This window comes from Podarcis melisellensis (assembly GCF_964234715.1).
Source record: "Podarcis melisellensis genome assembly, chromosome: 4".
Taxonomy (NCBI): domain Eukaryota; kingdom Metazoa; phylum Chordata; class Lepidosauria; order Squamata; family Lacertidae; genus Podarcis; species Podarcis melisellensis.
This window is the reverse complement of record NC_138531.1, coordinates 49,257,428-49,283,378: the sequence shown is the minus strand read 5'-3', so window position 1 is coordinate 49,283,378 and position 25,951 is coordinate 49,257,428. Positions and strand designations below refer to the sequence as shown.

General features: G+C 42.5%; 2 long non-coding RNA genes across 2 annotated transcripts; one reads left to right on the top strand and one right to left on the bottom strand.

Annotated features, from left to right (window-relative positions):
• The first annotated feature begins 748 nt into the window (after window positions 1-748).
• On the top strand, window positions 749-6,701 carry LOC309368669. Its single transcript, XR_014167850.1, has 2 exons — window positions 749-1,398; window positions 6,232-6,701. It is a non-coding gene; the product is annotated as an uncharacterized lncRNA (long non-coding RNA).
• A 2,196-nt stretch (window positions 6,702-8,897) lies between these two features.
• On the bottom strand, window positions 8,898-11,655 carry LOC309368236. The gene is made up of 3 exons (XR_014167664.1): window positions 11,460-11,655; window positions 10,708-10,987; window positions 8,898-8,984 (listed from the first exon to the last, which is right to left on the bottom strand). It is a non-coding gene; the product is annotated as an uncharacterized lncRNA (long non-coding RNA).
• Window positions 11,656-25,951: the final 14,296 nt, after the last annotated feature.

Sequence of the window (25,951 nt, the reverse complement as noted above, 5' to 3'; positions counted from 1 at the left end):
TATTTATCTACTTGCACTTAAGGGTGCTTTCGAACTGCTAGGTGGGCAGGAGCTGGGACCGAACGGCGGGAGCTCACCCAGCCGCGGGGATTCAAACCACCGACCATGCGATCGGCAAGTCCTAGGCGCTGAGGTTTTACCCACAGCACCACCCGCGTCCCTGATAATGTTGTATACCACCCTGGTATTTTATGATACGGTGGTACAGAGATACATTTGCAAATAGGTGAAGTAACTGTTCATGTGATGCTAAAAACAATATTCGTACATGGGTTTTCCTTTCACAATGTTTTTTTTTTTATGCCAGCAAATTCCCCTGTATAGAGATCCGATCTTTGAATATTTATCAAGATTGGCCTATGTGAAGATATTCTCTCTGAAGGCACCAGGAGAGCACCAATATATAACCACTGGGGTAGTTTTTTTGTATAGCAGCTACATGTACTCACTTTGTAAAGGGGATGCATTTCCATAGACCAAATGCAGAGAGGTTTGTTCATTTCTTAAATGTGTGCTGAAATGCAGCATTACTCTTTTGTCTCTATGTATTCTTGGGGTTAGTCCATCGCTTAAAGAAGTAGATGGCCGATAGGTTCTCACAATCTTAAGTGTTTATTCATATCGATAATGGTGCTGTTTCAAAGAGATCAAAAAAATGCTGCTGTTTCCTTTCTTTTTTCATTATTGTTTTGTCTTGTTTTTATATAACTATTGAAAAATTTAATAAATTTTTTTTTAAAAAAAATGCTGCTGTTTCCTAGTTTTGACTGTGTGGGGGGAGAAGAGAGGAAGGGGAAATCTCATTGTTTGTGTAGAAACTTCAGGTGTGCAGGGTTGGATATAACCCTTTGTTACGATTCTGGGGTGCTCACCATTTATTAGGATCCCCTTACATGGCACCTACTTTATTAGGTATGATCACTTCTGAGTCTGCTAGTGTACACTTCCGTCACCGCTCCTATGCTCTGGATAATTGCCTGGCCTGGAGAATACAATAGTTGGCAATCTCCCGCCCTCCCCGGTCAAGAAAGAAGAAGCCTGATTAAGAACATCAGCCCATCTCTAACTTTCTGAGTGGAAAAGTTGCTATTAAGCTAGAGGTGACTTCTTATGTGTACATAATATAGTACTATATACACACAGTTGAAGGAATCAAATATTTCTCACGCCCTTTGGGAAATGGTTGACCTTTCAGTATCAAGACCCATATTAGATGATTTCTTAGGTATGCCAGTTATCTAAAAAACATTTTCTTCCTTAGCTGCTCTCATGAGCCCCAGGTTATAAATCTGTGCACATTTGACGCCAGTGGAAAATCTGCATCGTGACTCCCTGGAGTGACCCAAGGATGTGCCAGTAAGAAGACAGAGCTTTGCTGTGCTGCCTGGAGAGGAAGAGGTCAGGAATATGGTGGTTTCTGTTTCTGTCGTGATGTCTAAGCAAGACAGCTTCCTGCTCTCTCAAACTGGAATGCTTGCTCTCATAAACAGCCGTCAACTACCAGCAACATTCAATTACTTGAGGCGTTCTTAGGATCACCCCCCCCCACACACACACCCCTCTTGTTTTGAACATCTATTTTCAGCTGGATGCTTGCTATATGGTTTTGAGCTGCAAGGCTGTCTACTTCAAAATGCGGCAACTCAAGGAGCATAGAGGGGTGGCCCTCAGCTTTTAACTTACTAGCATTCTCATCCAGCTTCTGGACAGAGGTACAAGAAACACATCAGAGCAGCACAATAATGGAACATGGCAGCTTAAGTTAGGCGTGATGCACTGCAGAGCCAGGAATAAATGGAGACAAGCTGTTTCCTATTACCTGTATCTGAAGGAAGGTCAGAGCAGCTCTTTGCAATGAAAGAAGAGTTGTCTTCTTGAACCTTGCCCCAAAACTGAGACCAAGCACTAACCACTACAGTAGTTACGGGTGGAGGGGAAACTGGGTTTGTTTCTCTCTTCGAATTTTTTTCTCTTTGTTGACTGCGGCAACTGGGACCTTCATATTTCTGGCCCTGCTCCCGTGAAAGTTGTGTGATCTGTGCAAGATCACGGATCTTGTGCAAGGTCACAATTTTGCATGTTTTACCCCAAAACATGCATTTTTGGGCTCTGTGAACCAGGATGTCCCAATTTAATTGGGGCAGTTGCAGGATATGCAATACTTTCCTGTCATTTGCTGTCCCCAGCATCTTCTGCCTAAGGTAGCTGCCTCACTGCTTCACGGTAGGACAGATTGCCTAACGCGGACACTCTCAGTGAGAAAACTGCGTAAATGCAGGCTTTGCTGTTCTAAAGAACTGACTTGGAAACATTGTGCAAGGCTGTGGGTTCATGTCCCATGCAGAGTTTGAGGGGGAAAGGGTCACAGAAGATTTTTCCCACAAGGGATGAAATATTCATTGCTGAACCATCAAAGTTACTTCATGCTCACAAAACATAAAAATAAACAAGCTAACCACAAACCTTCTATCATGGGTCAGTAACCATACTGGGCCTCCACAGAAACGCCATACCACCTTTTCCTCAACCCTCTCTAGAGTGTACATAACTACTTAAAGCTGTATTGATTATTTTCACTTTTCGGGAAAGTGAATAAAGGCCAAGATCTCCTATTTCCAAAAAAGAAGGGGGAAGCTTCCATTAAGATCCCCAGCTGTAATGAGGAAGATCAAAGACATTGACTTTGCCATGAGATGGGAATTATCTTAGCAGCTTCTGAGGAAGAAAAGGAGTATGGTATGAGAGAGCATTGGGCCTCAATGACTAACCCGTAGAGTTCTTCTCAATGATCTGGAACCCTGAAATTTGGTACAAATGTGATATTTCCCAATCAACACAGAAATCAACATCCCTGATTATGTTGCTTTCCCAATTGCAATGAGCTCTTAATAGCAAGCAGAAGCTCACACCCTGGCTTCTCCTTCCACCCAAACTGCACACAACACACAGCTGTTCAAAGGAAAGAGACGATGTCAGGGAATAAAAGCATAACCCCTGTCCTCAATCAACACTTTCATGAGCTACAAATGAGCAGGCAATTTGGTTCAGTTTGCTTAAAATAAAAATGGTGCACCAAAGCATAAAACAAATGTGAAATATAAAGAAACATCCCACATGCTTAAGTATAAAAATATAAACACATCTGTATAATCCAGCAAAAGGTCAGAGACATCATTAAAAAAGATTGTTCCTTAAAACGTTTCCAACAATATAATTGGGCAGATATTTGTTTACATCTTGTTGTACTGATATGTCATTAAGTTGCCTGCTATTCTTCAATTTCAATATGTTGGTTAATTTTGCCCTGTAGGAATGCTTCCATTACTATAATGACCAATTGTCTACTGTAGGTGCCCTTGAGCCCGTCCCCTCCACCATTTATAGCAGATTGCTAGCTGAGTGGCTATTAGAAGGTGTATGGTGAGCTCCATGACCTCTGGTAAGACCAGACCATATTTCCATGTAATCTATTGAATGAGTTAGCCCAAAGTCTGCACCCTGTTATTATTTCACTTTCAATTATTCTGTCCACCCAAATGATCATTATTTTGGGACAAAACAAAGACATAGAAATATGATGTGTTTCTTGTCTCCAGCATGTGCTGGCTGTTTTGCGGGGTGGCCTAAGGCGTTTTGGCCCCTAAGGAGAAACGCCCTGCTACCATCCCCACAACAGAGGAGCAAACTCTGTAAGAGCTTCTCCTCAAGAATCCAACTTAGCAAGAGAGGAGGCAGTGGGTGCCTGGGGTGGCCCGGGGGCGGGGCCAGCCACCTGCAGGGGTAGGGACAGCTACCCACAGGGCGGGGCCAGCTGGGGCAGGATGTTTCGTGGGGCCTCAGAGGAGTCTGCCTGCCTCCTGCCACTCAGCTGCCCTACAGCTGAGAGGGAGGCGGCTGGTGGACCATTTGGGGCTGCGCGGAGCCTGCGGGCGCTCAAGCCACCGCGTGACTCCCAGGAGAGACGCATGGCTTAGGCGCACTGCAGGCCCCACGGTGAGTGCTGCCCCGCATTTTGTGTCTCCCCTCAGTGGTGACATCTGGGGCAGCTCGCTGCCACTGAACCCCCTTCCTCTGCCCCTGTGGGGAGGCAGGAGGTGGAATGGGGTGGCACCCCTTGATGGGTGCTGCCCGAGGCTACTGCCCATTTCATGGGTGGGCTGGTTCTGCGATTGAGTCTTGTGGGTGTTAAATACCAGCAAAATATCAATTTATAAAAGCTTTCTTTTAAAGCCTTGTGCTCACAATCTGCTGTGGAAAGCTCTGCCAGACCCAATTCCATACTTCTTCAGGAATATCTTTCCTCATTCCATCTGGTCTAACATGTTTAAATAAATCTGGTTTGATATGTTGATTTTTAAATAAATCTATGATCATAAAAATATTATATATATTTCTCAGTAATTTCTGTATCAGTGCTTTTATCATTAAGCTTTTAAGTTCTGCTTTCCTTAAAGGGCCAATTTTTATCAACAAGCAGGGGGTAATGTGTCTGACTTAGAAGTATTGAAATAAAGATGGTCAGTATTGTCCTACTCAATGTTCCTATCCCCTATAGTTATAATCCGTGGGTTGCCACTTGATTTTATTCTGCCCCAAATGTGATTTTAAGCTGTAATTTAATTGATTGATTGATTTATGCTTTTAATGTATCATACTTTGATGTTAGCCGCCCTGAGCCTGGTCCTGGCCAGGGAGGGTGGGGTATAAATAAATTTTATTATTATGACTACTACTACTATCTTTTTGCTTGTTTCTTCATATGATTTTAAAATCCTGTCTTTAAAAAGCCTCTTCCATCCAATCAAATCATTATACCATCCATTATACCATTATACCCTCCATTGTTGTAAATCACCCCAAAGAGTGGCATCAGCTCATTCATATTTGTAACAAATTGCTGAGAGTGGGGGCATCCCTGGACTTTTGCATCTATTCCATTTTTTTTAAAAAAAAGTTTTAGTGCATGTATTTGTTCTCTGGATTTTGCAATGCAGTTCTCCAACCAAAATCATCCCCCCAAATGCAAAGGTTAAGCTAAAGTGTTCACTTACAAAAACATACAAATGTAACTGTGCATAATAAGATGAGACTGGCGTGTCAAACTGTCGAAGCACAGAAGTGAATGTTCGTGTAGACTACAGTATAAATATTCGGAAACGCTTGGTTCACGGCACAAGTTCGCAAGCTGTTCTTCAGAACTGTGTGTGCATTGAACAGGAAACATATATTTTGCTAAGGATTACGTAAAACAGTTGCAAGGCAGTCAGGCCCTGAGCCCCCTTCCAGACTGCCGGGCCCTGGCAATTTGTGCCCGCTTCTTCCCCCATTTTGTCGGCCCTGGGAAAAACAAAACATTTGGTTAGTTCAGTGACATGTTAACAAACGACTTTGAAATTGCATTTTCTCTCTCTTTGTTGTCTGGCTAGATACAGCTCCTAATGGACAAACCTATTCTGCGAAAAGCAGGCTGGAACAGGCAGAGGAGAGGCAGACAGGCAGGTCTTTAAGGTATCCTGTTCTCATCCAGGCATGCCACAAAATTGATGCTATTAGTGTTACATGTGGCATCCGTGCCGTAGTTGGCTCATCCAAACCCATGGCCAGCCCGAAACAGTTTCTTGCCACAAGAAAAATGCAAGATGGTACCCCCCCCCACAAACAAAATTTCATGTATGGTAGTTGACTGGACTGGTAACTGAATCTTACTTCAACACTGGTGATGGAATAGCATCCTCCATCACACTTGAAGCAGCAAGACACACTGCAGGGGGCGAGGAGGCTATATGGCAACAGAAGGGAATGGCTGGTTGCTCAGGAAGAATAGCCAGGGACTCTTATTGCTGCCCCGGAAAACCTGCTGCATGAGGCAGTTGCCTCATTATGCCTAATGGAAGGGATGGCCCTGCTCAACCTCTTAAAAATGCAGCAAGATTTTGCAGAAGTTGCTCCATCCACATTCCAAATATCTGGATGACGTCAATGTGTATTTTAAAAATATTTTTAAATATATCCTCCTTGTTTACATAACAGTGTAAATATTCCATAATTTATATATCCTTAGCCAATGGAAGAATACTAGAAGGCAAGAATGGGAGACGGGTTGGGGCGATTGGTTTCAACCGACTGAAAATTCATTCAAAGGCAAATAAATGCCTTTCATTATCAGCACTGTTTCTAACCCATACATCCACGTCTCCCTCTCCCTCTCCCTCTCTCTGTCTTCTCCTTTAGCCTCCAAGAGGTGTAAAATGATCTCAATACTGTAACATCCTTTAGTAGGACTCTCATCTTCTGCTATACATTTTGCTATACATATCTGAACACCTCTCAAGATACTACAAGCAAATTTGACATGATGGTTCCTGGCATCAAGGAGCAGGTTTTTGTCTATGTTGGGATACAATCGGACACCATTTTGAATCAAGATGGTAGACTGAACCTTTTGAAACGGCACTAATGTTACCCACTGATTTCAAAACTGTCCTGATTTTTTTGTTGTTGTTTCTTAGCACAACATCAGATACTTGGTGTAATCATCTGGTTCAGGTGAAATTCCAACATACCTCAGTGACTAGTGTCCCCTGTTGTTTCCCCCAGTCTTTTATATAGCTTATCCTTTTGGGATTCTTTCAACTCATTGTTTCATAATCATATTAATACATGTACAAGCTGGAATAACTCATATATCAACTGTCTGTTTACTATACTGTATTTGTCATCTAGTTGTTTATTTTGAGTAACAAAACAGCTCCCCCCTCCAGAAACAGATCCTTAAATTTAATTATTGATTATTTTCCCTTGTTGCTAAAGTTGCCAGTTAAATTTCCTTGATTAAAATTCCATATCCCAAAACCACTGTATCTATCCCAAATCTTCAAAATCAAAGCTATTTTAATTATCAGTCTCCATCTCCTAGAAACCATAATATGTATTTCAGTGGTGTCTCAAAATAAAACTGCTCAAATTATCTCCATTGGGACTCGTCATCATCAAGGACCCACTGAGCTACAAATTGCAGCTGACAGGCATTATCAGCTTCTATGATTTCCTCTTATTTCCTGATACTCTTTCATCTCTAAAAAAATGTTTGGTTTTTCACTTGATTCATAGATCACTTGATCTGCTGCTATTTGCCACATTGAACAACCTAAGCATTAGCAAGTAACATTTTCTTGCAGTTTCCCATTCCGTGCTGGTGTTTTCAAAAGATCATCTGCCACACACGGAAGCCGTGAGTAGACAAAGTAGGAACATTAAACATACAAAGCTGCCTTATACTGAATGAGACTTTGGATCCCTTTAGCTCAGTATTGTCCACATAGATTGAGATCCAATGTAGCTCATAAGGCTTTCAGACTGGGGACATTCCCCATCCTACCAGGAGACGCCAGAAACTGGCACCTCCTGCAAGCAAAGCAGTATGGGCAGTGAGCTTCATTTGGTTCTCAAAGCTTCACCTGTTGGCCAATAGTCACTATCTTCAAGGAAATTTGGTGGCAAATGGGAGGGCAGGCCCTATCATTCGGTAAAATGAGGCAGCCTCCTCAGGCTGCAAATGCTGGATGTTGGCTGCAAATAGATTTTTCTTTTCTGGAAGCAAATAGTATGGAAATGAGACCAAACTGGCACTACATTCTGCTGAATTTATTGAATTGGCTTTTATATTTTGTGAAAGCTCAGGTATAATGCAGAGATTAACAGTTAGGAAGATGTCCGGAAAATGGAATATGCAGCCTTAGACCAGAAGCAGAGAAGCATTTCTGATTCCTGTGCAACTTGCTTAGCTGTTTGCAATTCCAAGGTTCTTCCTCATTGATCACACACATTTCTCTGCACAATTTCCAACTCTGTTCTAGGGAGAATCCCATTTTTAAATTTCTTAAGGCTTTCACCCACTCTTTTAGGGCAAAACAGGGCAAAAAGGGAGGAAGGCTGTTAAAGAAAATGCTCCAACTGCATTTCAGGAGCAGTCAAATGAAGTATAGAAAAGGTTCAACAAAGTGACAGCAGCATGTTCTAGCTGAAAGAAAAGATATTCTTATCTGACAGATAAAATGTTGTATCGCCTGTGCTTCAGTGACAAAAATAGCTTTGTTTCTTTTGACCCTGTCACGCTGCTTGACATCCTGGGTCTAAAGGAATAATGTAATCAAAATGAATAAAGTCTTCATTCCTTCTGGTTCCTTTTAAATTGCCAGACTACAAAATGTAGTGTTTACAAGACATACATTCCGGACAAAAGAAAAAAAATGCCTCTTTTTGAGGGTTGTGTCTGTCAGACCACAGAGGCACGAACGAAAAAAGACCTCCTCCAACACAAAGACATTTTTCACAGAGTTCTCTGGTCTGAGAGAAAAACCACTCTGGGCTGCCACTTCACTTAATAAAAGACCAGCTCACTCACCTGGGTCTGAGCAGGTCATTGCAACATGTTAATTCTTTTCAGCTTGTGGAGCCAGCCATATCTCTTCTTTTTCTCCTCAATGCAGGCGAACCAATATTTTTAGAAACTGGTGTGGTTTAGAGGCTGGAATGTTGCGTTCGGCTATAGGAAAGCCAGGTTCAAAGCCCCACTCAGAGCCAATTCACATTTTACCATTTAACCTTCAGGGGTTTTTTTGTGTGTTGTTTTTTTTTAAAGATAGAACCCCAGTTTAAACTGCAATATTCAGTACTGTCAAACATGCACACACCTTGAAGTGCCCTGGGGTTTAATCTATGGCACACACTGAAGCAGTAGCTCAGAAAATCTCTTCCCTCACCTCCATGTTTACCTCAGGGAAACCTGCCTGCTCAAATGCACTCGTGTCATTTCCAGCTGACATGGTTATACGTTATGTAGAGGAGTAGCTCCGTGTTAGTAATTTGCAGCAAAAGTCACAAAGATTCCCGCGAGACCTTAAAAATGAACAAATTTATTGTTGCACAAGTCTCTCTGAATTCCATCGGATGAATGAAGCATTATCTTCAGTTGACGTGGTCAGCTGAAATATACATGGGGAAATATGCAAAGTGGGGAAATGCAGGTCGTCACATTCACACCATACATTTTAAACACATGACTTCCTTGAAAGACTCCTGGGGTCTGTATTTAACCCCTTGCAGAGCTACAATTCCCAACACCCTTAACGAACTTCAGTTCCAAGCATTCTTTGAGGGAAGCCCTGTTTTTAAAATATGCTTTAAATGTTTGGTGTGCATTTGCCTGGAGTTGAAGGGCAATGAAATGCAAAAAGTACTGTCTGTGATAAGTCTATTACAGCTTAAATGTATGCAGAATTAACACAGTTCTCCTTCCCAATAGTGGTATTACAGACTATTACACTTCATGCATCTGATGAGGTGGGTTCTATTTCACATAATAAATTTGTTAGTCTTTAAGGTACCTCAAGAATCTTTGTCTTTTTCAGTGGGGGGGGGGTCATTAAACTTTAAGTAACCTTTGAATCCAGGTTTTAAAAGTACAATTTGCATTTGCTGTCAGCTCCGAAGCTCACAAGGTGACCTGGGGCAACAGTCTTTTCCTTACGGTCTAACCTACTTCACAAGGTTGTTGTCAGACTAACGTAACTAATAAATAAATTTCAAAGCAAAAGGGCCTTCAAGATACCAGAAATGACCATGGGAGCTGATGATGCGAGCTTGAATTCAAAGTAGGTTAAACTGATTTGCCAGTAATCTAGGGTGTCAGTAATTGCATAATATATCGTGAGTAAAAATTCACCCTACATTAGTGGTTCATAATGCTGGTGCCCTCAGATAACTAAAACGAAATGAGTGAAGACATTGGTCCAAGTTCTGTAGTGGTGATTTCTGTGACATGGACCATTAGCATTCATGCAGGCCTTCTTGAAACAGCAGCCAAGTTGTGCTGGTAGTGAATAACCATCTGTGTCTTGAAAGTTTCTCTCCCCCACTTTGGAACATAAGTTGCTTCCAATCTATCCTGATTTGTTCACACAAAGATTGCAGGGAGGTTAGATGATATCAGTTGCACTTACTGAGAATTAATTCTCATTTGTTTGTGTGGAGGTAATATTGTTATTCTCTCCCACCCACTCCCCAATAAAAAATTAGTTATCCCACACTTTCCAGTTCATTTTCTGTCCTTATTATTTACTTATTGAATTTATATCCTACCATTTTCTCGGAGGAGCTCAAGTTGGTGTACAAGGTTCTTCCCCTCCTCATTTAATCCTCACGACAATCCTGTGAACCAGGTAAGGCTGAGCTTCATGGCTGAGTGGGGAGAACCCTGGTCTCCCACACTAACCATTACATCACACTGGCTCTCACGAGAAGTCAGTTTTGGGAGGAAGCGCATTTGTTGCCCAAGAGTGCCAAATAAACTTTAATTGCGCAACATGAATTTGCTGATAAGGGATTGGATCCCACCAGAAAATAGTGACCTTCTGGAAATGCTTTTAGACTGATTGAAATATTTGGGTGGTTTCATATCAATCCACCCACTCTTTTCTGCCCTCCCACTGAAAACTAAACAAAAAGAATGCTATACTTCCTAACTGTCAAGGACAATATAGAAAAAATTCCTTCCAGTAGCACCTTAGAGACCAACTAAGTTTGTTAATGGTATGAGCTTTTGTGTGCATGCACATACCAATAACAAACTTAGTTGGTCTTTAAGGTGCTACTGGAAGGAATTTTTTTATTTTGTTTCGACTACTGCAGACCAACATGGCTACCTACCTGTGTCAAGTGCTTGTCAGTGCTGTCTTCCCAGGAAATCAGACAGAGGCCATTTGCAGCATGACTCTAACCATGTTTCCTTAGGACAGGCAAGTGGAACTGGTGGCGCTCCATATTTTGTTGGACTATAATTGCTGCCATCCATGATCACTGCTCATACTTTCTGGGGCTGATGGGAGTTAAAGTCCAATAGTATCTGGGGGTGCATAGCAACTCCCAGTCTCTGGGTATTCCCATCCCCAGGTAAGCGAGCATAGGACTGCAGCCTTTGGATGGTTTCCTAGGAAACAACATCAATAAAACCATTCTGATGTGGTACAATTTCGTGGCCATGTTATATATCTTTCTGGTTATATCAGATGTTTTCTAGCATCTCAATGATGGCTTTTAAAAACTAAAGTAATCTTAACTACTTTTAACTAAAGAATGAGGTGTCAGACCACATGCATTCTTAACCATGCAAACTCAGCTTTTTCTCTACCCCATATTACAGGAATTTTCTCTCTCTCCATCCTGTATGTTACCCAAAATCTATAGCTATATCGGCATTTATTTATTTTTAGCTTGTCCAATGTTAAAGTTACATGGGGCTCTGAATCTTTGTAAAACTACATGTTTTAAAACCATCTTTGGTGCCCCGGCTAGACTCTTATAATTAACTACTTCCCTTAGTTGTACAAAACCCAGCAACAACTGCACCTTTAAAGCATGCAGCCCTTACAAGACCTATCCAAGGTCAACATGAGCCTTACCTAGAATTGCACTCCACAGAGACCTCCCCTATGCATAGTTTTTCTGCACAATAAAAGCAGATGGGGATGAAAAATGGTAAGAAAAGAGCCTTCAGCTCCTGCAGATCTGTCTGTGTCTCTGCTGTGCGATTTGAGCTGTCGCCTGGTGCTTTGATGTGCATCCCTTTCCTTGAAATTCTAAATTGTCTCCCTTGTCATTATTCCCCCCCCTCCCCATCTACTTGCGAGATAGCTAACCTCATTGTGACATCATGCACCTGCCAGTCACAGAGAGTTAAAAGCACCCTGAACGCAGCGCCGTCAGGCTCCACTGCAAACTGACGCAAATGAAACACTTCTCGCTCTCCCCGCAGCTGCCACTGACTGCTCTGACTGTAGCCCCTTAATTCCACTGGGGAGAGTGCAGGAGGGGAGGGGGGTGTGACTCAGTCTGCTCCAGTATGGCCTGGTATTTTAGGTAATCAGCCTACTCATTTAAACTGCAGCCAACATGGCATGCAAGAGCACTCGTCTAGGTCAAGGAGAAACTGTTCTCTCTCACGGCTATCGCTGGGCAGACAAATGCTGCGCCACTGAACAGCTTAGCTGACTTTTTCGAAAGCTACAGCTGCGTATGCGCTGCACACTCCCCCACTCTAACACCCCACAAGGATGGTTGTTTGTTCCTTTCAAATATTCCTTATCTTAAATTCTCTTATCCGGCCCGAGATATACGGACAGGTATCTGAAGGAGAGGAGATAAACTGAAAATGTACAAGCAAAAATAAAAAAAATAAAAATCAGCAGTCAATTGCGCCCCACCATTCCATAGATGCTGTTCATTTGGATGGGGGAGTTTACTTGGGTAGGATGGGGGGAGAAAATGGGCCTTCCTCACGTCTTCACATTTACATGCTCCTGGCCACAAGATGTTTGCTCTTACATGAATGATGTTAATAGCAGAATTGCCTCTTACCTCGAGCTGTTGTTTCTTTGCACATTTTCTATTTGTCCTTCTGCTAATGAAATAGTGAGCACAATGGTACTCATAGCCGGAATTGGGGGTGGCACTGGAATCTTAAGAACTGCCTGGGATTTCTTTTCACATAGCAGTGTTAAAAGGATCTGTCAGTCTTAACTCCAAATGGCAAAGGTGAGCGTAGAACAAGAAAATGGAGACAGATGAAACCTAAAACCAGGTAGATAGATAAACTTTATTCACATTAGCCAACGGCCATAGCAACATAAAACAAGCAATCTATACAATTAAAAAGACAACAATGGGTAAAAAGGACAATCAGATGGCCAAGATTATCGTTCAGATAGTGGAGGGAAGGAACGCTAAAAGGATTCTCAGGAAGCTGCAGTCATCATTTCAGTAGTCTCCTCAGAGCAGCCTTCAGGACTCCTTTCATACTGATGACAGCAACACACAATAGAGCAAGTGCCGCTACCAACACGAAGATCAGCAGGTTGTTTTCCAGTGCCAAGCAAGAATTAGCCTGTGGTTGGAAATGTAGTTGAGGTTTCAAAAGGTTTAAAGAAAGAAAATAGCTGACTAAGAATCCCCTTTCTTGTCTGCCAGAATGGGACAAGGCAAAGAAAGCAGTGTTTTTAGGCTAGGATGCTAAATTAGTTTTCTTGGGCTTATTTCCCTCTGGTAACTTCCTTCTTCCTTCCCAAAGCGCTTCTTTGGAAAGGAGGTGTGATGGCTCGGACAGGGTCCCAGAGTCCTCCCACCTCCTTCCCAAAGTTTCTAGTTAGTGCTTGAAAAGGAAACAGGAGGGTTGTGGTACCCTGCCAGAGCCCTCACACCTCCTTCCCAAGGACCGACACCTCGCTTAGCCAGCTTTGGGAAGACAGAGCAGGGTTGGCGGCGGAGTGTCAAATTTAGGCCTCACACAGAGCAACGTATTAGCAAGTTCAATCCATGATGGGAAGCAGAAGGATAATTATATACAATAATTATCATTGCATATCCATAAATATTATTGTACTTTTGGTTCGTATACAGTGGTAGAGATGGGCAAATTCAGTTTATCTCCATTTCTCACTTTCCTTCTCTTCAGTTCAATCCTCCACATTTGCATTTTCTTTCTTTCTTCTTTTTTTTAGTCCTTATGAAAATTCACCAGCATTTTAGTTCAATTGTGTCCTAATATACTCATATTTGATGCCATCTTGCTAATGTACACATCTTTGCAAAGTGATTCACTCTAACTGAATGCATTTTTGCCTGTTTTTCCACTAATATACGCATTTATATGCACACTTTGCTCCAGTATCTACATTTTTGTATGCATTGTTTGGCTGGAGAACTGCACTGCAAAATTCAGAGAAGAGCGCATTTTACACATGGTTGGATTTTGGTTCACACATTTGTTTTTGGACAGTATAAATTAGGCAAGTTTGCCTTCAAGTGTGAACCGAATAAAATTTCTCTCCTATCCATCTGCAGTGGCTATATGATCATCTTTGTTTCTTTAAAAAAAACTTTCCTGTGGCAAAAGACTTCATATTTAATTAAAGTTGTTCTTCTCATAATGTTTCATCTCCAATCAGAATGTATGCAATTTGGTATTGGTGTATAATTAAACTACATGGGGAGGACTCCCTCCCCCAATGTATTTCACACAAGGGCTTGCTACACTGTGGCTGCCGTTGGGAACACAATTGCTAGAAAGTGCTTTCACTCTACAGAATTGCTCAGTACAGTGGTACCTTGGGTTAAGAACTTAAATTGTTCCGAAGGTCCGTTCTTAACCTGAAACTGTTCTTAACCTGAGGTACCACTTTAGCTAATGGAGCCTGCCACCGCCACCACACCACCACCACACGATTTCTGTTCTCATCCTCAGTTAAAGTTCTTAATCCGAGGTAACCTGAAGCACCACTTTAGCTAATGGGGCCTCCTGCTGCTGCTGCGCCACCAGAACACGATTTCTGTTCTCATCCTGAAGCAAAGTTCTTAACCTGAAGCACTATTTCTGGGTTAGCAGAGTCTGTAACCTGAAGTGGCTGTAACCCGAGGTACCACTGTATAGCCGTGGGGGGGGGGACAGACCATCATTACTGTATTAACAAAACTTGCATTGCACAGTCTGATTCCAGCGGTCACTTCCACTTTGAGACGTTCTATGGAAAATATCTATTTCTTTGCTCGCTTAAATAGGAAAACTGTGGCCAGCTGTAATTTGAAATGTATCAAGTTCTGGCCTGTAAAAAACGAGGGGACATAAGACTGCAATCCTATATAGGCCTGCTCAGGAGTAAATCCCACTTAGTTCAATGTCACTAAGTCCGATGTAAGAGTGCATAGGATTGCAGTCTAAAGCACTAGTCTGGAGCTTAAGAATACAATTCTATTTCCATCTATAGAACTCTTATGCAGGCTTTCTCCCTCTTTTGCTCACCTTCCCTCTTTGCCAAATCCCTGTAATAGAATGAAGGAGATGTTGCAGCCAGCGCTCAACTATACAAATGGCTTGTAACATCCACAGTCATGTGAATTTTCAGACATTCTGGTAGATGCTATTTATATACAGGAGAGTTTGCTTAGTTCATGCTAGCAAACCCCTTTTATAATTTTGTCAAGGATGAATTGCTGTTTAACTGCTAATTTGAATGGGGAGTGTCAAACACTTCTCGTTCCCTAGACTTAGTCAAAACGCTATTGGATGCTTTAGCTGAGATTCCTGTATTGCAGGGAGTTAGACTAGATGACCCTTGGGGTCCCTTCCCACCCTAAAACTCTATGATTCTAAGAAGGAAAACACTCCTTTTTAAAAAGAGAGAGAAGTGCATTCTGCTTACACAGAGATAATATTGTGGGTGACATTAGGCTAACCACTTTTTCTCAACTTCTCTCTAATATAGAATGTTAACCTACCTTATGGTCTTCAAATAAAAACATCTTGGAGATCCTGGGCCACAGGGAGGTTAGGCTGGTCTCAACCAGAGCCAGGGCTTTTTTGGCCCCGATCTGGTGGAACGCTCTGTCACAAGAGACTAGGGCCCTGCGGGACTTGACATCTTTCTGCAGGGCCTGCAAGACAGAGCTGTTCCACCAGGCCTTTGGCCAAGGCACAGTCTGACCCCCTCTCTCCTTCTGTGATTTTCATAGAACTCTAACCCAATGGTTGCCATTAATTTGATTCTGAACTTATTTTAGAATGTATTTCAATTAATTGAGTGTGATTTTATGTAAACTGTGCTATTTTTACTGTTAGCCGCTCTGAGCCGGGGAGGGCAGGATATAAATTTATTATTATTATTATTATTATTATTATTATTATTATTATTATTATTATGGCTGCTGAGGCAATGGAATCAAAGGCACCTTGAGCTGATTTGGCAGGGTGTTTGTGTGTGCCATATACGTACTAACTAAGGAACCAACCAACAACCAAACAGGACTGAGTAAGGTTGGTTGTCAGAGCTGCTTAGACTTACTCCAAATGTATCTATTCAGTTGCTGTATTGCATCAGTGCTTTAAATAGCCAGGGAAGCTTCCAGCAAATGCATTGGGGGGGCAGGGAGGAATAAAAGAGAAGAGACATGACAAAGGGAGCAAATGGTTGATCGGCTAGCATGCCTCTGAATTACATTGTTACCCTAGATTGGCACTGATTTGAGGTGTTGGTGGTTACCCTCATGTGGAAAGAATGCAGAATTTGGTTCTTCGAACATGCTTTCTTTTGAAGTGGGGTGAAGAAGAAAAAGCCTTTTCTGTTTAAACAAAGGGAGGTCAGTTGAAGTTCATCTGATTCTCATGCGCACAGCACAGTGGAAACCCCACATGCTTGGTCCTTCATGACTGTTGCTGGCTCAGCCTCCTTGTCTTTGGCTCTTCCCCTTTTTAAGCATCTTTTTTCTCTTGACTTCTTTTTCTATGTTTCTGCCTTGCTGCTCTTGAAATAACCCAGTTATGGAGTCCTCTCATATTATCTACTTGTCCTGCAATTATTGCCAGCCAGCATAATGGTCCACTTATTTAAAAAGCCCCAATCATGCGGAGAGTCATCTATGTGCATACAGTTGTATGCACAGAAGCTCTCTTCAGACCTTCAAATGAAGACACTTCAGCCTTTAACAACCATACAAAATATCAGCCTGGGTGATTGTTGGGCATGGCAACAATGTCACTCTATGAACCTGTTGTTGCAGGCAAAGAAGCAGTGGCAGTTGGCACCCCATTAATGGCACAGGAGCCTAATATGGAATTGTAGCTCAGTTGAATATACTCTAAGTATCTTGTCTAGCAAACGGACAAATTTTGGGATATGCCCACCACTCTCCCACTGATAGCCATCAAGCTCCAAGGTAGCGGTGAAGCTGTCACAAACCACAGAATAGGATACTGGATCATATCAGTATTCCCAAAACAACTGAGTTGTAATTTCTTGACATTTTGACACTTGAGTGAACATGGAAAGCCCTTAACACAACATGTTAAACTGAAAGGTTTTTTGCTAATTGAATAAGTTCTCAAGCTGAGGCAAATTAAACGAACGAGCCCTCTCTATTTCACTTGTTCTAGTCATGAAAGAGAATGGGGATTGAAACAAATGAGTTCTGAATTAAAATTCATTATTTTTCACCCCCCACCCCCGCTGGGATGAAAGATTGATATGGTCTTGAACAGACTCTACAAGACACAGAATTGTTAAAGGGAATAGGAGGAGAGAAAGCAGTAAAATTAACAGATATAAAATGGGGGTCTGCTGTTTTTATTTGTAACTGAATTCTGCATTCCTATTGTTTAACTTTTGGTTTGCATTGTGTATGTTTCTGAATGGCAGATTACAAATACTTTTAATAAATAAATAAATAATAAATAAAAAAACAGAGCGGCAGGGTCTGCAAGTGTGATCCCCATCACCTTCTCTCACATTTGACCATTTCTACACAAAATGAACATTTGCAAGGGGTTCACATCTAGGAACTTAGAAGAGCTTTTATGAGTCTTTTCCTAAGTGATATCAGCTGACAACATACAAATAAATCCCCAGAATTCTGTTTAGAGTCCTTCATCATTCGCCATACAAAGCCAGAGCCCATCCCACTGTGTCCTGGGTACCATATAAAGGAGGATACCAGTATAACTTTTCATGGTATCATTATCACCTTGAAGTAGTGCTACAAAAGGCATTTCCCAGGAGATGCAATCTGCATGGCTGGCACTGAGAAGCGTCAGCAAAAGAGGAGATGCGTAAGTTGCGCAAAGACAACAAAATGAAGTGTACAAGTTGTGCCAGGAACAGACCCAAGACTGTCAGAAGTGAAACTTTGGGCTTGTGTCCCGCATGCTCATATTCCAAATGAGCATACCAGGACTTGTTTATTCCACAAGCTGCCTCCCATATTTACATCTGTGCATCACACAGACAGCTTTGTACTGCAAGTCTCTGTGCTGCTTAGTCACAAGGGAAGCCTATGCTAGCCTGTAGCCTCAGGTGAAGTGATGCATAGTTTCAAATATGAAAAACAGAAAAGAACATTAAAGCTGTTCTTTGTGGGGGGTGGGGTTAAATCCTTCCTGTGAAGCATCATATTCTTGCTTTGTAGACTTATTTTTCCACCCTCAAGTTGTTTGCACAGACGCAATGCACACATTGTACAAATAATATAACAAACCTCCGATTTGTTATTCCGATTTGCCTACAGGATGTTTACATGTCTTCTCATTAATCATCCCACTATTTTCAGTGCATTTCTCCATCACTGGGGAAATTTTTTTCCCATCTGTAGTTTTAAGTGGATTTGTTGTGCCAGGGCAACAGAGCACTTTAATCCACTTTAAATGTACAAACCTAAATTTCTGGTATGAAGAATAATGGCAGTATGGAGGAGACCACGGTGATTTTTCAGTAGGAGTTTTTAGGCAAGCACAGGTGAAAAGGTCTTGGAGAAAGGAGTGACTTCCATGCAAGCTCTTTGAAGACTGATCTCTTCTCTCTGTACATATCATTATCAGGCTACTGAAGCCTTACAGAACTTCGCCGTTCCTTAGAAAGAAACCCAAAGGAAGGAGTTAAGTTCTGCTAAACACTTGTACTTTGATCAGCTTCAGCTAGGGCAAAATAAGAACTGTTTAAATAGCTCGCTCAGCAATTTATCTGAGAATCTTGAAGCAGCATGCTAGGACTGCAGTCTTCAGACATAATCTACCTAGGAGATTAAGATGGCGTGGCTGCGAGATAATCTTGTGAAGCCATTACATGTGTTTACTCCCCGCCTGCAAACACCTAAGATGTCCCTGGGAGCCTTCCGTGCCACGTGAATTATTCATGAGGATTTAGGAGATCTCAGCCGTAGCATGGCAGCGCTGGTGATCAAGCAATCCTTGGCCTTAAACCGGAGAGCACATGGGAAGCTAAAGAAAAACTGAGCGAGACTTCCAGGCGTGCGTACGCGCGCGCACACACACATACTGTTTAGAAAACTGCTGTAAGAATCTCAATGGGAGGTTTGTTTTCTAAAATATCAGAATCCAGTGCAGGTATCGGTGAATACTGACTCTTTCCATAAGCTGAAATGACTCTTACAAGCCTTACCAGAGGTAGTATGCGGGGTGGGGGGAGACAGCAGTTATCTTATGGCTGCATATGCACTATACATTAAAAGTGCATGGCCGCCCCCCCCCCCCAAAGAATCTTGGGAACTGTAGTTTATCCCTCACAGAGCCACAATTTCCTTGACAAACTATAGTTCCCAAGATGCTTTGGTGGAATCATAGAATCATAGAGTTGGAAGAGACCACAAGGGCCACCGAGTCCAACCCCCTGCCAAGCAGGAAACACCATCAGAGCACTCCTGACATATGGTTGTCAAGCCTCTGCTTAAAGACCTCAAAGACAGGAAGACAGGAGCTTTAAATGTATGCTCTGTACGCAGTCTATGTTTCAGATCATATTCTATTATTCCTTTGGAGCATCTGCATCCTTTTAATCTCAGGGTCGAGAGTTCGAATCCCACATCGGGTAAAGGATTCCTGCACTGCAGGGGTTTGGATTAGATGAACCTCATGGTCCCTTCCAACTCTACAATTCTGTGATCTCTTTGCTCCCCCTTGCCACCAGCCACTGAATATGAAATACCTTTACTGTTTATAATACTGCTATAAAAACCAAACTGGTTATATTAAACTGTGTGTGTGCATAAACTAATTCACAAAATAATCAGCATGGTGGTGTTTGTATCACAGATACACCTTTCTACACATTTACCTTTAACAGTAATTTCCGTCTTTCTCCATCTCATTCCCTTCCTCTGAAAGCAAACACATTAGAAGCTATCAGGCTATATTGTATCACTGAACTACATACAATCCATCTAAGGCATTAACTGCTCTAGTTAATCAGATCAATAGTTGAACTGTTAATTAATCTAATATTCTTTTTCAGTAAGACTCTGCACCGAGAGGAGTTGTTGGGATATTTTTGAGCATCAGTGGACAAAATGAACATATTTATTAAAATCCACCAAAGTAAACAAATCCACGTTAAGCCAAAAAGTATTATTTGTTCAAAATGATGATAAACACCATGTTGACATGTTGCTGTTGTTTCTGGACTGCTGACCACGTCAACACAATTTTGCATAACAAACCATTGCCAGCCTACATCATATTGGTGGGAATGAGAGGAAAATGCAAGACTCCAGATGTTGGTGCACTGGAAAACCGGATCACTCCTTAGATGTCCTCTCTCAGATAAATGTTTATGTAGCATCCATAGTAAGCTAGACATGGTGCTTGCCCAGGGGTGTTTGACAATCTATATTAGACAAAGGCAGGAAATGGGAGGAGAGCTTAATGAAGGGGAGGTGTCAAATAGCTATGAAAAAGCCCTTAAGATTAAGCTAGAGTGGTTCAAACTGACAGGTAGATGTGGTTGAGGAACATGTATGATAGACAAGAAGCCTGGAAAAACTGGTGTCTGTTTGGGGCAATTTCTGTCCACATTAAACAAAACTTTGCAAGAAACCCGGTGGAATTTGCTGCAGCAGTCTTTCAAGTCAGGGGCGTAGCGTGGGGGGTGCAGGGGGGGCCGGCCGCACCGGGCGCAACATCTGGGGGGCGCGCTCGCACTTGCAGCTCTCTGCCCCTACTAAAATCCACGGGTTAGGGGGCGCAAATTACCGGTACTTGCCTTGCCCTGGGTGCTGACAACCCACGCTACGCCACTGTTTCAAGTTATCCCCATTGCCATTCATTTCACACCGTTCAGGCACTGCCTTGTCGTGTCCCTGAGCTTCCATCTGCTCCATATCCAGATTAATTCTTTTTGTCAACTTTTATCAACGTTCCACTCAATTTCTCATAGCCATTCTGTCTCTGCGGTTCCACTGGCGTTCCAGCGAATAGCTCTGTGTGGCAATATCTGCTTCACAAAGTGAAATGCATGAGTGTGGGTTCACACAGTTTCCTTTCCTAACATACTTGGCTTTATAATCCCTTAGGTCACATCTCCTAGATACAACAGTTGCTGGTACATATACATATTATCGTCATCCATCAGTTGCAGTGGAATTTGCTCCTGGTTTTGCAAGCATAGAAAAAGAATAGAAATATTTTCTCCTCGTTGCCCAACTGCCTTGTGGCATTAAGCAAGCTTACGGCAAAGATTTCTTCATGGGGATTTATTTCACTGATGGTACAAGCTGCTATTACTATAGGTGGATCCATAAAATACAGCTCCAAAGATATGCATGTTTTCTTTGATCCATGTTCCATTACTAAGTGTTTGCAAATATTTATTTATTTATTTATTTATTTTATTAAAGATTTTCTTGATTTACAGAAGTGTGTGCAATGTCTCTCTCTCGTATTCCCCCCCCCCCATGTAACATTTTTACAAATCAGTTTCATTTGTTGAGACATTAGGAAGAAAAGGGGGAAGGAGTTGAAGGGGGGGAAGATGGGTTGGGGTGGGGTCGGATGGCGATGTTTCTATTTTACTTACTATATGTAGGGTTTGGTGTCAGCATTGCTTGTGCAGGTTCTTTGCTGTTCACTTGTGTTCCTTTGGTGGTGAGAGAGGTTGGGGTTGGCCTAGGGTGTGGTTATTCATTTGTGGTTGGCTGTGGTGGTCTTTGTTTTCGTGTGTGAGTGGGGTGAGTGGGTGTTTTGGATCAAGTTAGTCATATTGATTTGTATGCTGTTGGTGGATTTTTGTGATTGTCTTGTTGGGCTGTGTATGTGATAAAGGGGAGCCATACCGGGGTGAAGGTGTCTTCATTTGTAAATATTTATGGCAGAAAGAAACGGATCCACTAAAAGATAGCCTCAAAGTAGAATCATACCGCCCAATCTCATTAATAAACCAAGACTACAAGATATTCACATCAATCTTGGCCAACCGCCTAAAAACCTTCCTACACAAATTAATAGCCCCAGACCAGACTGGCTTTGTCCCTGGCCGCAATATAACAGACCCCATCAGGAAACTACTGAACCTGATCGAACACAGCAAGGCAACCAAACTCCCATTGACAATTATGTCCCTAGACATCCTCAAAGCCTTTGACTGCTTGGAGTGGAAATACATATTAGCAGTACTAACTAACATGAAATTTGGCCCCAACTTCCTACAAATCCTCAAACAAATATACTCCCAAGCCTCAGCAAAATGCAGAACTAATAATATGGATTCTAATACTATAGCTATCCAAAGAGGCACGAAACAAGGATGCCCACTGTCTCCCTTCTTATTTATCCTGGCTCTGGAACCCTTAGCAATCCACATCCGAGCAGCCACAGACATCAAGGGAGTGGAAATAAAAGGCAGAACCTATAAATTAGGGCTCTTTGCAGATGACCTAATGGTCACAACACCAGACCCCATAAGCACAGCAACCTCCCTAATCAGAGAACCCAACACATTTGCAATGGTGTCGGGCCTACAGGTAAATTTTACAAAGTCAGAAGCTATGTGCTTTAACACCCCTCCTCACACCCAAAAAGAACTCACGAAGGTCACCAAAATAAAACTTTGCCACACCAAGTTCAGATACCTAGGGGTACAAATAACCAGAAACCTCAATAAATTGTACCTCCACAACTACAAGCCCCTGTGGCGACAAATTAACAAAGACCTAAAGAGATGGAATAACATGAATTTCACTCTCTCAGACAAAATAGCCATAATCAAAATGATCACACTCCCAAAACTAACCTACCTATTCCAAACCCTCCCAATCTGGATCCCCTCAACCCAACTTCGCAGTTGGCAGAGAAAACTACACTCTTTCATCTTCTCACATAAAAAACCAAGAATAAGCTCCAAATACCTGCACCTCCCCACCTCAGAAGGAGGATGGGGAATCCCCAACATAGAAGCATATTACAATGCCAACCAAATACGCCATATAATCCCATATATACTAGAAGATGAGACAAAACAATGGGTACACCTAGAGAGGGACACAATTGAAAACACCTGCACCACAACATACCCACTCCTCCCAAACAAACTAAAGAAAATTCCCACAACGCTTAACAGGTACACACAGACCATGCTCAAAGCATGGAAAACACAAATAGGCAAACTATCCCCAAGCCCATCCCCGCTAATCCCCCTGGCGCACCACCCATTATTCTACCATGCAGCACAAAACCTCCAGACAAAAACCTGGCGAACCAAAGGCTTATATCGCCTAATAGACTTTTATAAAAATAACAAACCCTTGTCAACACAAGAAATACAAGACAAACTAGAAGACGCCCAAATGACCTGGTTAACACAACACCAACTACATGCCCTCTTAAACAACCCAACAGTAAAATCAGCAGCAACTAGGCCCCTGACAACCTTCGAAAACCTCCTCCTAACAACAAAGGGAAACGGTAAAGGGACGGTATCCGCAATATACAAAATACTACTCCAAAATCCCGCAAATCCCCTAGACGCAATCAAAAAACAATGGGAGAATGACATAGGCTATGAGATTAACCCCACTCAATGGACCAGAATGTGGTCTAAACCCCCCTTTAAATCCATATCAACGAAAAGAAAAGAACTCACACTGAAACTCACCTACAGGTGGTACCTAACACCAAGGAAACTAGCGCTAATACACCCAGGAACCTCACCAAAATGCTGGAGAGGGTGCACCTCCACAGGCACATACCTCCACATGTGGTGGGAGTGTCCCAAAATTCAACTATTCTGGACAACAGCCATACAAGAAATATGTAAAATAACTAAGCAAGTAATAGACATCACCCCAGAATTGGCCCTACTAAACATCTTCCAAGACAACAATGCCCATTTACACCACAAAGAACTCATAACCCACCTACTCTCAGCAGCCAGAAACATCATAACCAGACACTGGAGAGACCTGTCAGGAGTAAGCATGGACCAATGGTTCCAAATAGTATGGGAAACAGCCCTACTAGAAAAATTAACTAATAAACTGAAACTGACACGGGGACAAACAGAAGAAGACGCCTTCACCCCGGTATGGCTCCCCTTTATCACATACACAGCCCAACAGGACAATGACAATAATCCACCAACAGCATACAAATCAATATGGCTAACCTGATCCAAAACACCCACCCACCTCACTCACACACGAAAACAAAGATCACCACAGCCAATCACAAGCAAACAATCACACCCTAGGCCAACCCCAACCTCTCTCACCACCAAAGAAACACAAGTGAACAACGCAAGCACGCTGACACCAAACTCTACATACATTAAGCATAATAGAAACACCGCCACCCGACCCCACTCCCATCCATCTTCCCTCTCTCCACCCCCTTTCTTTTTTCTTTCTTTTTTCTTCTCCCCCTAATGCCTCAACAAATGAAACAGATTTGTAAAAACGCTACGTGGAAGAAGAAAAAAAAAAAATACGAGGCACTACACTTCTGTAAAACAAGAAAATCCTTAATAAAAAATATTTTTAAAAAAAAAAAAAAGAAAGAAAGAAACGGATGCAAGATAACACCAGGTTGTGAAATCTTTCCAGTTTCTGGGGATTAGAACTCCAGTCGGCTCCACTCAGCATAAATAGACAATGGTCAGGGATGATGGGAGTTGTAGTCCAATATATTTGGAGGGCACCTGCTTGGAGAATGCTGCCCTACAGACTACCCCAGAGAGAGAATTCCTGCAGCTGCCACAGGTTATCTGGAACTCTTGCACATTCCAATCTTCAATCAGGCGGCATAGTAGATGGTCTTTGCCAAGGGCCATTAAAAAAAAAAATGAGGGATAAGCCCAGTACTTTCATTCTCTGCAGAGGTTTTTTTGCAAAGGACTTCCATCTACCCCACACTCCTGCCATATTGGGCCCATTACTGTAGCCCTTCTTTACAACTTGCTCATTTCCACAGCTCTTTTGCCTACAAACCTATGGTCTGCCTGCACCCTCTTCGTTGCTTTCTGCTAGTAGTTATACTTCACTTCTCCCTCCCCTCTTCGCATTTCTCTCTACATTTGCTTTCCATTCACCTGCACAGCGAAGGGCAACACCTTCACAGGTAGACATTAGGCAAGTAACATGGGTGTGCATGCTAGCACCATGAGATATACATCATAAAGGCATCATGAAGGTACCTCAGCCCCCTCAATATTTGTTTTAAGGGAGTTAAAGGTAAAGGGACCCCTGACCATTAGGTCTAGTCATGACTGACTCTGGGGTTGCGGCGCTCATCTTGCTTTATTGACTGAGGGAGCCAGTGTACAGCTTCCGGGTCATGTGGCCAGCATGACTAAGCCACTTCTGGCAAAGCAGAGCAGCACACGGAAATGCTGTTTACCTTCCTACTGGAGTGGTACCTATTTATCTACTTGCACTTTGACGTGCTTTCGAACTGCTAGGTTGGCAGGAGCAGGGACTGAGCAACAGGAGCTCACCCCATCACGGGGATTCAAACTACCGACCTTCTGATCGGCAAGTCCGAGGCTGTGTGGTTTAACCCACAGCGCCGCCCGTGTCCCTTTAAGGGGGTTGGGTCCCCTCAATCTTGAGGTGGTCCCAAGTGCCTCATGTGTGCATGACATCACACATGTCTTGTCCAGTGGTGGCTTTCTTCAACACACTCAGCCTCCTCTGTTGCATGTGATGTCACACACGCATGCCACACACCACATACTGCTCCCCCCCCCCGCCCCTGTCTTGCAGGCAACCTGGCACCTCTGTCATGAAATAAGCACCAACCAGGTGTATGGAAGATATTTAAAGGATAGCTAGTTCTCTTTCTGTTCACATATTGGTTTGAGAAGTGTAAATGAAGTACAGTAGTTTCTCACTAAAATGCAAACAAAATCAAATATCTCCCCTATTCCTATAGACCTACTTCTGTCCCCAAGGAATACAAACACAGGGCTTTGGGTATCATGAGAGACCAGAGAGGCATTTGAAATGCATTTCGTGTTCTCACTCTAGAAGCTTCAGTTGAAATCTATCTTAGCGAGATTGGGAGCAGTTACAAATAAATTCTTCTCAATGTCATGCCATCAGAATGACTTACATCCAAAAGAAACAAGTCCAG